The following is a 13,895-nucleotide window of genomic DNA, read 5'->3' as shown; positions in this document are numbered from 1 at the left end:
TGACCTACTTACAGAGACCACAAACACTAATCTCACTGGATAATTAAGAGTGTAAATATCATTTGTCCAGTCCCTGATGACTGGTCTTAGAAATCCAATGTGCTTTCAGCATTAGACTTACAGATAAGAAATCCTCAACATATAGACTTTAATTATCACATACTGCTAATGATTCTTAATGCTTGATTTCATATTTTACACTTAAAATAATACAAACTGTATTTAACATGCAATTAAATATTTTCAGCCATAATTTTATTTTTCTAGATGTAGCATTCTGATGCAACAGGATGTAGATACATTTTACAAAACAGGAAAATACCTTTTTCTTCTATTTAGTCTCGGATAAAATTTTTGTAATATTTTTGTTTGTGTAAATGAGGTTTTCTTTAAAACTTACTGCTAGCCTTCTAAATATAGATGTATATTTCAGGCTTAGACCAAAGAAATTACTTTCACTATCAGGAAAGTATTTGCTAAAACCCATCCTGATTGAGAGAAAAAATAAATAGAGTAATTAAAAATCACACATACTGGTTGCATGTATAATAAGTTAAATTGGGAGTCATAACAAATGGGAAGTGGTGATACAAATAGACTGAATGTTACAAGCACACAAATTACCAAGAGAAGCAAGACACAAGGAAAAAATCCATTACAGTGAATGATAATTTTATAAAGTATAATAGGACTAGAAGTCCCAACAATGCTATAAGCTTGTAACTACCTAAAGATAGTAAAATTGTGAATAATTATGGGAAAAGACAAAAAATTATTTAATTTTGAGGGCTTCTGTTGGAAAGAAATTGGATGACATACTTGTTTAACGTGAATTACTTTCAAAATTACCAGTAAACTGTGAATACTGTAGTCATGCATACTTGATATGTCTATATTACATGGATAGGTAAATATGCCTTCTGTCCTTAAAAATATCTCTAAAAGTATTCCAAAGACAGACCTTGAGTCCTGCTGCATGTTGGTTATTAAATTACTTAAATAAGAGATAACTCAGTCTTTGTTAAATATGTTACAGATAGTTCCAAAGATCCATAATAGTAGTGCTAAAATTGTAGGAACCCCAGTAAATTCCAGGAAATATAAAGTTAGGGGTGAATCATGCAACAGCCTTCAGTACAATATTGTATTTTCAGGCAGCCCTGATGAGGGGAGAGAGAATGATTGATGCATCTGATTCCACTGATATCAGAAGGCTAATTAATTACTTTATTATACTATATTATCCTAGACTATATTGCCCTATATTAAATTACATCTAAACTGAATCTGCCAAGCACTCAACTCTGCACATACCCTGCTCTGAATCTCGTGACTGTCAGCCAACAGTCAGTCCCAACACACCCTGATAGGCCAAGGAAACAAAACACCAACACTTTGGGTAAACAATCTCCATATTGCATTCTACTTTGGCACAAACACAGGCACAGCATATGAGATAAGAATATTCTTGGGAAGAATTGTGCCTTGCTTTTCTCTGTGAAGAGAAGTGTGGGGCTACAGCACAAGACCTCAACAGGGGGTGTAAAGACAGTTGTTTTTGTGGTACCTTACTGTGCTGTTACCAGAAATGTTTCCTCAATGCTTCCTTAATCTACCTGTAATTAGAGTCCAGGTACCAAGCAATCACCATGTGAGTAACATGTTCTTTACCAGTTGTCCTTTTTTTCTTTAAATATCTGGAATCCAGAACACATGAGTTTCAAGACCAACTTTATAATTTGGTGCAATTGAAAAACATGCAAACTTTCAATAGAGAAACCACTGAGGGCTGCTACTTGCAGCTCCTTCTCCACTGTATACCATTTTCTCCCTCAATTTATCCCAGTTTTCTGCTCCTCCCTGCTCTCTTTACCCCTGGACTAACTATACATGTTTGAAAGCAATGCCAGCCAGGCAGGTCTGGTGCCATACACTGAGACAGGTGTGACATTTTGGACACGGATTTTTCCGCCTATAAGGTCACCAGCTAAAACCAGATCAAGTGAACAATAATTAAAAATTAATCTCTAAGTGCTTCTGTGTGAAGGGACCAATATAGGTATTGTTACATGAAACATTCTGGAAGCACTTTAAACTAAGAATTGGAAAAGGAATTGCTTCAGCTACAGGGGATGTTTTTACACTAGGAATCCTTGTACAAGAACTGTTCTCTATTTAAGCTTGTGCCTTATTTTGTCCTGGAGTAATGTTTGTATGTACACAAGCCGTTAGACCCATCCATGAAACCCTTGTTTGAAATATTCCTGCCCTTAAATCATGCTATTATTATACTATGGAATAATTTGCAACCTCATCAAGAAGGCTGCAAATTGCATCAGTCCTGGAGGCCAACCAGTTGTCCCCAGGAGGCACATCCTTCTTAGACTGAGGAGGAGCAATATAGATATAGTTGTATCTGTTGAAAATTTTTCTTGTAGATAAACAAAGGATTTAATTCAAAAGAGCTATTAGCTAATTCTTATAATTGATACTAATTTATTTTTAAACTCATGTCTGTAATTATTCTTATATATGCAAAACAGTCTATTTGCATAACATACACACAGAGCTACACAAAACACAGCAGCCTGAGGTTCTACATCTTCTTTCCCTGACCCACTTTGTTATATTTAATGTTTCTTTTTACTCTTTTTAGAGCTTTCTCCATTCTCTTTTTTCCTTGATAGAAACATCCTTATCCTTTATCATGCTTTCCTTACTCTTTTTTTCCCTTTGTTTCTGACTCTCTTTGTTGATCTTCACCTGCCCTCTCACTTCTTCATTTTTCCAACCTCATCCTCTTCCATGAGGTACAGATATTGAGCAGTTGTTTTATGATGTCTGCCCAATCCATCAGCGGTCCCTTGCTTTCATAGAGAGTGAATGAAACTGCTACTGCCCCTGATCCCACAGAAGAGTTTCTCCTGCAATGATTGTACACCAGCCCCCAGACACTCAGTACTGTGATAAGGAACAACATTTTAGAAGTAAATAAGTCTTGCCATAGTAGGCTTTTCAGGACCTAGGTTGTTGTTTTATAAGTGATGAAAACAGCCTAGAAACTATTAATAACTGTTGCAGATAAAAATAAGGTAGCTGATTAGGTTTTATCTTGACTCCACAATGTATCACCCTCAGGGTTCTTTGTCTCCAGGACATCTGTTACCAGCCACCCCACTCCTATAAATTTCCCTGTCATTCTTGGCATTCAGTCCATCAGTAGAGGTGATGGAGGCTCACGGACACAGCCCTATCCTGTTCAAACCATCAGGAGCTACTGCTCCATGTCCTCCATGTGCCTTTTAGTCCTTCACCCCAAGTGTCCAGCTGGCCACACCTTGTGGCACTGCAGAATCAGTTTCTTCTCAGTCCCATTTTCCCTTCTTGTTTGCCACCTTTGGAGGCAATAGTGCTTCTGCTGGCTAAATGCACAAACCTGCATCAGTACCCTATTGACACCTGCCAGAAAAATGCTATAAAAAGGGCATGAACTCTTTCTTTTACTTGATCAGTGATAAAAGTCAAAGCATTGTTATGTGCATTACTAGTTTCCTGCAGGACTGTCTTGATCTAGCTTTTAAAGGGGAGTTTACTAAGCACTGAAATGTCATCTTTCTCTACACAAAAAACTTAATCCAGCTTTCTAATAAGAACAAACAGGCTGACCCTGCAAAGATATTGACATTCTTCCCCACTCTAAGCTGAAGTGAATGCTATTCACTGTAAGAATGCTGTTTGGCCACCACTTGCTTTGTCATAGCTCTAGCAAGAGTAGGTTGCAGACGCTAACTTGAGACAGTAAGAGCAAACATGTGGAAATTACCATCAGAGACTGTTCTGAGAGAAAACTGACTGCAAGCGACACAGGGAAATCTGAAAAAGGGTTGCATAAAATGAGATTACCCTTCAGCATGTGGCATGCCTAAAGTGAAAAAAAAAATTATTTTTGTACAATTTCCCCCTGCATTTGAAGAATTATTTTAGCAATTAAAAAATACTTCTTTACCACGTAGATGACTTAACATTTGGTAAACAGGTTTTCTTCTAAACTGCCTAATTAAATTTGTCTTGGGTATAATGCAAGCATAATAAATTTCAGCTCTAAAGGTCACGTTTTGGAAACTTTATAAGCCACTTAACATCAGAAGCTTGGAAGGAGAATGCTTTCTCAGCCTTTATGACTGCCTTGCAGTGCTGTAATAGCACTGGGACAGCAGTATCACTGTAATTAAATACCCCTGGCAGCAGCCTGGGGAAGCAGAAACACTCTGGTCACCCGAGATGTGGAGCTGAGCAGCACCCTTGGGACACAGATGTTTATAAGGGTTAACTCTGCTTTTTGTAATGTGGCAGCATACAGTCAGCCAATAAGCTTGTATTGATATAACAGCTGAATTGATACATTTTATTGGTCGAAATTTTTGGATTTATGGAGGATGGAATCCTTAAAGCTGTCTGCTAGGGGATTCAGGATACCTAGCTTTAGTCAGCTGAGCCTGTTCCCCTCCTTACACTGCTGTAGTTACGCTCCAAGGGCAGAGAGAGCAGGGTGGGAGCCGTAGTCAGAACAGCAGCTACAATACACCTGGGGCAGATGGTGGCAGAGGCATACAGGGGGCTCCCATGGGATATGAGCAGCCTCCTAGATGGGATGGAAAAGTTGGCAGACCAGGAACATCCAAAATTGTCCCAAATGAATCCTCTTGAGCCCATCTGTCAGGATCTCACCATCACAGACACTTTGAGTTAGAGAAATCTGCTACTCAGCTGCTCCTCTCTGCCTTATTAGCTAGAGGTTTTTAAGCACAAATTTGAGAACAACAGGTACATATCCATATGCAGTATGAGCTTCTGTGCTCTCTAAGAATTCCTTGGTGACTAAAGGACAGGACAAACTTTGGGAACTGCTCACTCTGATAACTGGCATTCTATTCTATGGGAATATACTTGCACACAGTCACAAAATCATTATAATTTAAAAAATAGCAATAACATTGTTTCTACAGTGTAAAAAAAATCCAGTGGATAAATTGTACTCCTTTTCCAAACAGCCCTAATTTTGTCTGAAAGCAGTTTGGTCCTTATGCAAAACTAGAAAAACTACCCAGTCTGCATAGCAGACTATGAAAGTAAAATGTATGAGAATGGTATGCTCTCTGGAGTGACAAGGTAGAAACACATTTAGGAAAGTGGCTTTCATATTTCCTTCCTGCATGTTCATTCTACATATCTCTATCCCACAGCAGCTTCAATCTACCAGTAGTATTTTCTTCTCTGGTGTCTCCTTGACCCACACAGAAGGTTTTTGCTGTTGCAAGCAGAAGTTTTTAAAATCTGAGCTTAAAAGTGAAGCTAAGAGGTTTAGCTGATAGCTACAACAGTCATACTCTCTGGATTGGGCATAGATGACATTGTACAATTCATACTGACCACTGAGTAATACTTGTACTGACTTGCTTCATTGCATTTCATGGTTTGTGTTATATTCTGAGCCTAAATAGCTACAAAGAGTGCTACTATACTACTGTAGTAAGTTTGTTTCTAAGTGTTTTAATAATTAGGATTTGTTAGATTGTTTACAGTTTACCTGTGCATTTAATATATTCAAATAAGTTGCAAACCCCAATACAGTATTTCTACATGCTACTGAAATGCAGAAAATTTCTTCATGCCCTCCCCTCACTATATATTCACACTTCTTACGTCTGCCAGCTGGTGTGGAGCAAATTATTCTAGAACTCAGACCATTTTAAGCAGATGAATATAGCAGTCTGCACAGCACTTTGCCTTCTTTTATCACTGACTAGTGCTGGCCTGTTTGATCATACCCTAGAACAAGCAAATATCATTAATCAGTGTTTTCCTTTTTTTTTTCCCTTGGCTGCTTTTTCCTTTCTGTTCACTTATGGAGAATTTCTTTGGAAAGCCTTGTTTTTAGAAGGACATAAATTTTTCAGTCTGCTCAGTGCTTTTGTTTAAAAATAAATTTAGCTCTAAGGAACAGTGCTGGCATGATAAAACTGATCAAGAATGCAGTTCCTGTAAAAGTGAAACTTGGCCTGGACATCTCTGATGTAAGTTATCCACTAGTACTCTTCAGCAATTTACATCTCTAGAGTGGAAAGGGTAATGTGATTTAAAATCCATGTACTTTACATTACTAGAACTCTTACTGAAACTGTCATTGAAGATTCTGAATTATGCAATTCAAATATAGTTACTTCCCCACAAATGTCAGTGACACCAGCCAAGCAATAATTCGATGATGCTGCTTAATTTACTTTGCCATGACTGAACTGATCTTGAAGCACTCCTGACTTTTTGTTTTATTTTTAGTTCATGGAGTCATAAAAATATTGGTCAGAAGGGACCTTTGGAGATCATCTGGTCTAACCTCCTGTGCGACTTGGGACTCTTGCCAGTGCTAGATTAGGTTAGCTGTGGCTTTATCCATGTAAGTCTTGAAAAGCCTGAGGATAGATTTCACGGTCTCCCTGGGGAAATAATGGTATGAACCTGCTCCAGTGCTGCAGTGCCCTCCTAGCCAAGTCCAAACCTCCCTAGCTGAGATCCTTGTTACACTCTCTGTTAATATAGAGGAGAGTTTTGCTTCATCACCTTTGTGACTCCCCTTCAAGTGTTGTAGGCTGCTAATAGATTACTGCTTAGCTCTTCCTTGGCAGAGTGAACAAGCCCTCCTCCCTCATTCCTGATGGCTGACCAGTCCTTCTTGATGCCACAACTGTCTTGGTGACCCTCAGATGGATCCTCTCTACTTCGTCCACTTGCCCTTCAGAGCTGGACACAGACTGCAGATGTGCCCTGGCCAGTGCTCCTCACTGACAGTGTCTGAATGAATCACATTTTCACTTTTCACAGCTGGCTTAGGAAAACTGGTACTATTTAATACTGCTACCTAATGAGTTCCTGCAGTAGTTTTCCTGTATTAGGACTTTGAAATGTAAAAACTTTTAGTTCTTAGAGAACGATTGTGGAATGCATAACTTTTAGTACTGTGTTGGTTTTGCTTCTTGACTGTACTTGGGCTGCTTACACTTTCAGGAAGATCATTCCTGTAGGAAGTTTATCTGGTAGCATGAATATATTGTCCACGGTTCTCCTCCAAGCTAAGAAAATATGGTAACAAAGTCAATTTGCAGACCAAGGCACTACCAGTTGAGCATATTTAAAATAACTATTGAGCAAATATAAAGTCTGGTTTTTGTTTTCCTTAATAACTTCTTTGATGGGGATGGGAAAGAGCTGAAGGTTTGGGTAGTTTTGGTGGGTTTTTTTGTAAGAAGGGCACTTTGTTGGTTGCAAGACCTAAATTTAATTATGTGGCAATTTTTTAAATATATTTCTCTCACTGAAGACATATCCAGAAATACAGAATGCATGCTGGGAGGGAGCCTTGATCTCAAAGGTACAAAACCAGTGATAAAGAAGTGATAAAGAAACTCCTACTTATCTCCTTTTCATAATTAGAAGTGCTTGTAACATTCTAGCACAGACCTGGTTTATGGAGCTGCTGACAACAGCAGCAGATCTGTTTGAATTGAAACGAAAGCTGACGGAAGAAATAATAAATCCAGTGCAGCAGCTCAGTGTGACACACCACACTGAGAAATGGGCAGGAAGGAAGAAGCATCAAGAGCAGCATTACTGCAGCCTGGGATCTATTGCATCACAGGCATCTCAAAAGAAAATATGATGAAACTCAGAAAGCTGTATTCACTGAATAGCAAGGTCAGAGCTTAGGCTAACACTTTCTGATCTTGTCTCAGTTTAGGGTAATTAGATTTAGGTGGCATTTAAGACTAGGAATTTTTCTTTTCCTGTTTCTTCTTTCTTTCCTCTTCTCACTTGCCTCAATGACAAAGTCAGAGCTGCATTCCACATAGCATCTGGGCTCATCTCCTGGGCGATCTGTGCTACTGTACCTAGAACATATGGCTACTTTGCTCTTTCCCTGACCAAAGTTTCATCTGCAACCTTCTTTCTAAATTTGTTCTATATTCTTCTTTTCCCTCCAATGAAATATTAACTCTGCTCCACCCTCCTTTATCATTTAGAGTTGGTAGCTTGCAAATGACTTGTAATGAAAGTAAATGTTGGTTTGTGGGTGTACCTACACAGCCTGTGCAAGCCTATGCATTCAGCAGACAGGAGGACTGCTGAGGACAGGCAGAGCCACCAGCTATATGCATTTTAGAGCAGTAGGATAACAGAGGAACAATGGAAAGGAAATGGGTCTGAGGTTTGCAATTTCATACCAGCGTGCTAGTGAAGACATACAAGCTTCCACATTAAATGCTTGATAGGGGCCCTTAAGCCAAAAAAAGGTGATTGTTTTCCTTTTCCTTAAGTGGTTTGTCTTTCAGTATTACTTCCTGTGACTCTTTATCTTCACTTTGAATCTTTATCCCTGTAGAAAGTCTGAGAAGAGGCTGAGAAGGCTGCATTTTTCTTCTTTCTCCTGTTTCTGCTGCTCTTTCTCTTGTCCCTGTCAGCTCTTATGTTCTTCTCTCTCTTTGCCACTGCTGTTTTTTCCCTTGGCATTCTCATCTTTTATACACTCTGCTGTTTTTCCTTCCCCATGGGGAAACACAATGTTGGAACTGAGATAGAAGTAGAGAAGTAGTGTTCCTCCAGGGAGCATCCAGATGATAGTCATGAGCAGAACTGGATGATTTTGTCAATGCAAGTGTGCATAGGACAAACTACAACTTCCTGCTGAAATAAATTAGGATTTCACATACTGACCCTATGAAATAGCACAATTTTTGGATCAAGTCAGCAGAAGTTTTTGAAAGCAGTGACACCAATCTCAGTCTTAACTATTGTGGAATTAGCACAGGAACGTGATTTCTTTTTAAGATATGAAAAAGCAGATTATGGACATATCTCTTAGCTATTTCTTTGTATTAGCTACTGAGAACATTTTACTTCAAAAGTATTAATCACCATGGCATTAAACCAGGGTGACATTTACTCTCAATCACAATAGAGACAGTAGATGCTGTGGTTACAAATAAAGCTACAGCAGACCACCTGCAGAATCCATACTGGTTGTTGTGCAGTGTTATTCATAAATCACAAAGCAGCAAACCTCTCCTAGATCCTGGGGATTAGAAGACATTATTACTATCAGCTTCCTAGCAATGTCCCTCTGCTGGACTGTTAATACTTTCCTGCTACCATAATCTTCCAAGAAAGCAATTTATGTAAGTATTCCCTAAGTCATTTCTGTCCAGATTAGAAAGGTTAACTTAAACCAATGCAAAAAGCAGGTCTTTGTTAATGCAGTTTATTTGACAAAAGTAGATCAAAAGGCTTATAAAAACTACACCTATGGGAGAACTTTAGAGATAAAGGATGTGTAGGAGGGATATTAGAGCTTTCTTCTGTATGAATATCTACCAAAGGACAGTCTTGTTCTTGTTCTGTTTATTTTAGGGGGTTTTTTGAGTGTCCAAATAGATACACTATTAAAAGGATGAGTACATATAGTCTCATTTGTTTTAAAATTCTCTACAAGGTCCACAGTATTTTAGCTATGTCTTGGGGGATTTGAAATGGTTTTTTTCTACTTTGCTGTTCCCAGATCAACATGTTTAACTGCATGCTTTTCATAGAATATGAACACTTTTCAGAGGGCATTTGTACTGAAGATTCAGTCCTTACCTCATCACTCTCCCACACAAGGTGCTAAGCAGCACTGCCTTCTTTTAAAGGAAATTAAATTCTCCAGGATTCTCCAGCATAAATTTGCTTCCATTTATTAATTACTTTCCACTGGAATCTATGAAAAATTAAGCTAATGTCAAATATATGAATATTTCTGCAAAAAATGCTGAATGACAGGAGCTAATCTGATTCATGTAAATGTATCCAAATCAATGAAGATGTCACTTTAATGTAGGATCAGTCATCTGGTATGTAAAAATGCATATTAAAAAACTGCTTTTACAAAAAAAATTGTAAATACAATTCTTTGGTCCTGATTCTCCAAAGACATATTCAAGAGAACTTTATTCACTATAAGCACTGTCAGACTGCTGTGTCATGGACTTTTTTAGGTGTTCTGGCAGTTGACAGTGTCCTGTCTCCAGCTGCTTGTCTGTGTCCCCATGCTACTCCATCTGTTGTCCTTGTTGGGAAACCAAACAGGCAAAGAAACTTATGTTGTTGTTGCTAGGTTGTTTTTTTAGCCATATCAGGTTTCACAGCCTGATGCACTGCATGATTATCCAAACAACTATGCCATAGTGAGGGAGAGGGTACTGCAGAGCAGTCAGCATCAGGAAGGTCAGGGACTGCTTAGGTCATGCTGCAGCACAATCTTGAAAAGCCTCATTTACTCAGGGAGCTACCTGCTGCATGTTAAATATAACACAAGAATGGTCTGTGTGTTAGATATTGCATGTACAGTTGCATAGACAAAAGGTACTTTAAAGAAAATGTTTAAGTCTTAAATGTTTAAGAGAAGAAATCACTTCTTTACCTGTGATACCCTTAATTCTACCTCTTTTCTGATTACAGTAGGATTACAGTAATAGTAAAGTGCTGCTATCATAGTGGAATTTCACATTCATATAGTACATGAAAATACTACATGTGGTGCTATAGGAGGCTATACACAACAGAGTGATATTTCACATTCATGAAATGCAAAACCAAGTTTGAGTCAGCATTGCTTTATTTTGGCCATGTACTCTGAATAACACCCAAGAAATACAGATGAGTCCCAGCCATTCTCTTTTCTGGAGGAATCTCCTACAATATGGAAATGTTCACTGATGATCAAGATGGGACCCAAGAAAATGAAGCAAGGTGCTGCACTCAGAACAAATTATCTGCTTTACAGACCAGGCCCAAAGAGTCTGAGCAAGACTTTGGCAACAGCATGTTTCCCACCATCCTCTTTCCTGGTACTGTCCAGATCTGGGCAGGAAGCAGCACTTGCATAATAAATCCAACCTGCATAGATCAACCTGTATAGATCAGCTGTTCTGTGTGCCTATGGCAGGCCCAGTTACAAGACAAGAAAGAGGCCAAACACATAGCTCACCTTTGCAAAGGCAGAATATGTAGAAGACAAGGTCACCACTACTCTAATTACAAAAATAAGCCTAAGGGCACATAAGGCAGTTCTTGTTTCAACCTAGATATGACTGTCATAATTTTAATAAAAGCTGCAGGTATAGCATTCTCTGTTTTTGCAGCTGAGACCAAGTTGCTCTATCTACAAAGATCACTAACCAGGGCATTGTGTTGGTTCTTTCATGTTTACAAGGAGCAGCTCTAGCAGCACCTTCTCCTTTGCCTTTGGGAACAGCCTTGCTCATTAGAGACATCATTACATTCACAGGGTGATAGTTTATTAATCCCCATGTTCCCCCCAAAATCTCAGTGTCTTCTTTCAGCTTCTTTAGGAGACTTACACTGGTTTTCAGTTGATACTAAGGCACTTACTCCCGCATGGGAGTTGTCAGTAGAAAAATGATGCACACTAATAAAATAACCTCACTTCTGCAAGGCTGGGGGTTTATGATAAGAAGCTGTAAAGAGGAAGGTTACACAGCTGCAGAAGTTTAAGTGCACTTTTAGTGTTTTCATCTGCTACTGAGGATTTTTCTGCAAGTGGACTTTTCATAGAGTTGGAAGAAAAAGACTTCATCATATGGGGAAAGAATAAATAAGGCCATTTGTTAAAAATTGCACCCAGCTGGGTTAAGGTAGGACTGTTAATGTTTAGGGTTTGTTACAGACCGGTTCCAGGATATGATGGATTTTTAGTGTGCTTAATTTTTTATGGCTATTATTTTGCAATTTAGTCTGGGACTAATTTTGAAAATAAGTATTAGTATTTACCACTTTAGATGTTAGTAGCCCATGAGGTACACATTGTTAGATCACCTGTCTCACTGCTCATTAGCTTTTTTGTAATCTTAGCTTGTTGAAACTGTGAGAGCTCTATATAGATAGCAGGACCTAAGCATATAAATTTCCTAATAATTTAGCACATGCTCAGAGTGAACAGGTACCACTGGTAGTTCCAGCATGGCTAATCTTAGGCATGAATATGAATGTTTTACATATTGTATTGAAGACAGAACTTTTTAAAAAATAGTCTTAAGGAGCTAATGCAATAGTGAATAAGAAAGAGATCATTGGACTCAACATAAATGGAACGAAAAATGTATACTAATGTAGACATTTTCCCTTCTGCTGGTGTGAAAAATTTGTAAAGAAAATACAAGAAAGAATCAGACCTTTGCAAAAGAAGTGTCAGCTGAAAAGCTTGCATTGGTTTTTCTTTTAATATTCTAGCACAAGATTAAACAACATGCTTAAAATTGTGATCTTCTCTGGCTTTAAACAGTTCTTTGTGAAATAGCTACTACTTGCTAAAAACAACTTATATTTAGGGATCTTCTCACAAGATTTCAGACTTGGCATAGATTTTAAGGAATTTAAAAGATAAACTGCCTTCACATGCAACATTTTAGCCTTTAGTTTCAGATGTTTCCAAATGCAGAATGCATTAAACAATGCCACTTTAACAATGAAGACCTGGAAGTTATAAGAATAATGTGTGAATTCTGTGTAACTCATATAAATTAGACATATAATTTAATTTACTTGGGGGTGATGGTTTGCTTTTACACTATTTCTTTGATTTCTATTCAAAGCACATAATGAATACCTGCTCTTGCAGGGTTTCTCTGAGGGGATTAAAGGTGATCATAAGGCCTTAACAGTTGACTGAGGGGCTTCGAACAGCAGCTGGCTATCTACAATATGTTTCCTTCTACAGAATGGGGCTTGTTTTAAAAAGTGATTTTTTACTCTAGTTGATGTTCTAGTAGATACAAAAGCTGCAATCTCTCTCTTCCTCTCTCTCCCTTTCTTCTTCTTTATGAAACTTTACTGGAGTTATTCAGACCTTTCTGACCTGCAGATTCAGTCACAGTGGTGTGTTCTATATGGGATAACATTTAATAACCACTCACAAAATTCAGAAGTGTGTCTGTATGGCTGATAAAGTTTGCTGTCACTGCAATAGTGCTGTTGCCATGCTGTCTTCCTACAGCACACTTCCCAGAGCAATCCAGTCCTGATTTATATATACTTGAAGTGTTGCAAAGTTTAGCTTCTGTAATTACAGAGAAGCTGCCTCTTTTCTTCACTGCAGAAATTGAGATCAGTTGATGTATTCATCTTCATATTTTTAATTTGAATGATGTGGAAGTCTGACTTTTTAAACATGCTCTGATTGTGGGTTCTTGTCTCAAGGATTCTTTCCCTGATGATATGACAGAACATGAGGATAATATCCATTTATTCACATAGGCTTGGTGGGGGAGGATAGAATAAGAGCTTGTCACTTTTGCATTTAAGACTCCTGGATAATTTTCTAGAGGTATTACCCATTTTTATATACATACATGAGATCTTGCGATTGCAATTCTAATTATAAAAAAAAATTAATTTTAATGTTTTAATATTTTTGCAGGAATTTTTTATATGTTTTGTATATCTATTAAAAATAGGAGTTACATGTGTTTTTAGAAAGGAAATTATTAAAAAAAAAAAGTGGCAGCACAAGTGTGTCCATGGCATTGGGAGCATACATAGGCTCTAGCTTAGGGTCCTCTACTAGCCATATCATAAAAGAAATACATACTACTGTCTTGGTTTGGAAAGACAGGAGTCTGCTAAGGAAGGCAGGAGCCTCCCCTGAAATGGAGAATGTAAACCCTCCCCACCCCTCCGAATTGCTATAATTTTAAATTAAGGGGCTCTCAGGCAAAAATATGGGAGCAGGAAATAACAGTTTTTTAATAGGGAAGAAATAAAAAGAATAAAATAAACAATGCAGTGCACTA

The sequence above is a fragment of the Camarhynchus parvulus genome, chromosome 4, assembly GCF_901933205.1.
Source record: "Camarhynchus parvulus chromosome 4, STF_HiC, whole genome shotgun sequence".
In the NCBI taxonomy this organism is placed as follows: Eukaryota; Metazoa; Chordata; class Aves; order Passeriformes; family Thraupidae; genus Camarhynchus; species Camarhynchus parvulus.
Note: the sequence above shows the minus strand (reverse complement) of the source record.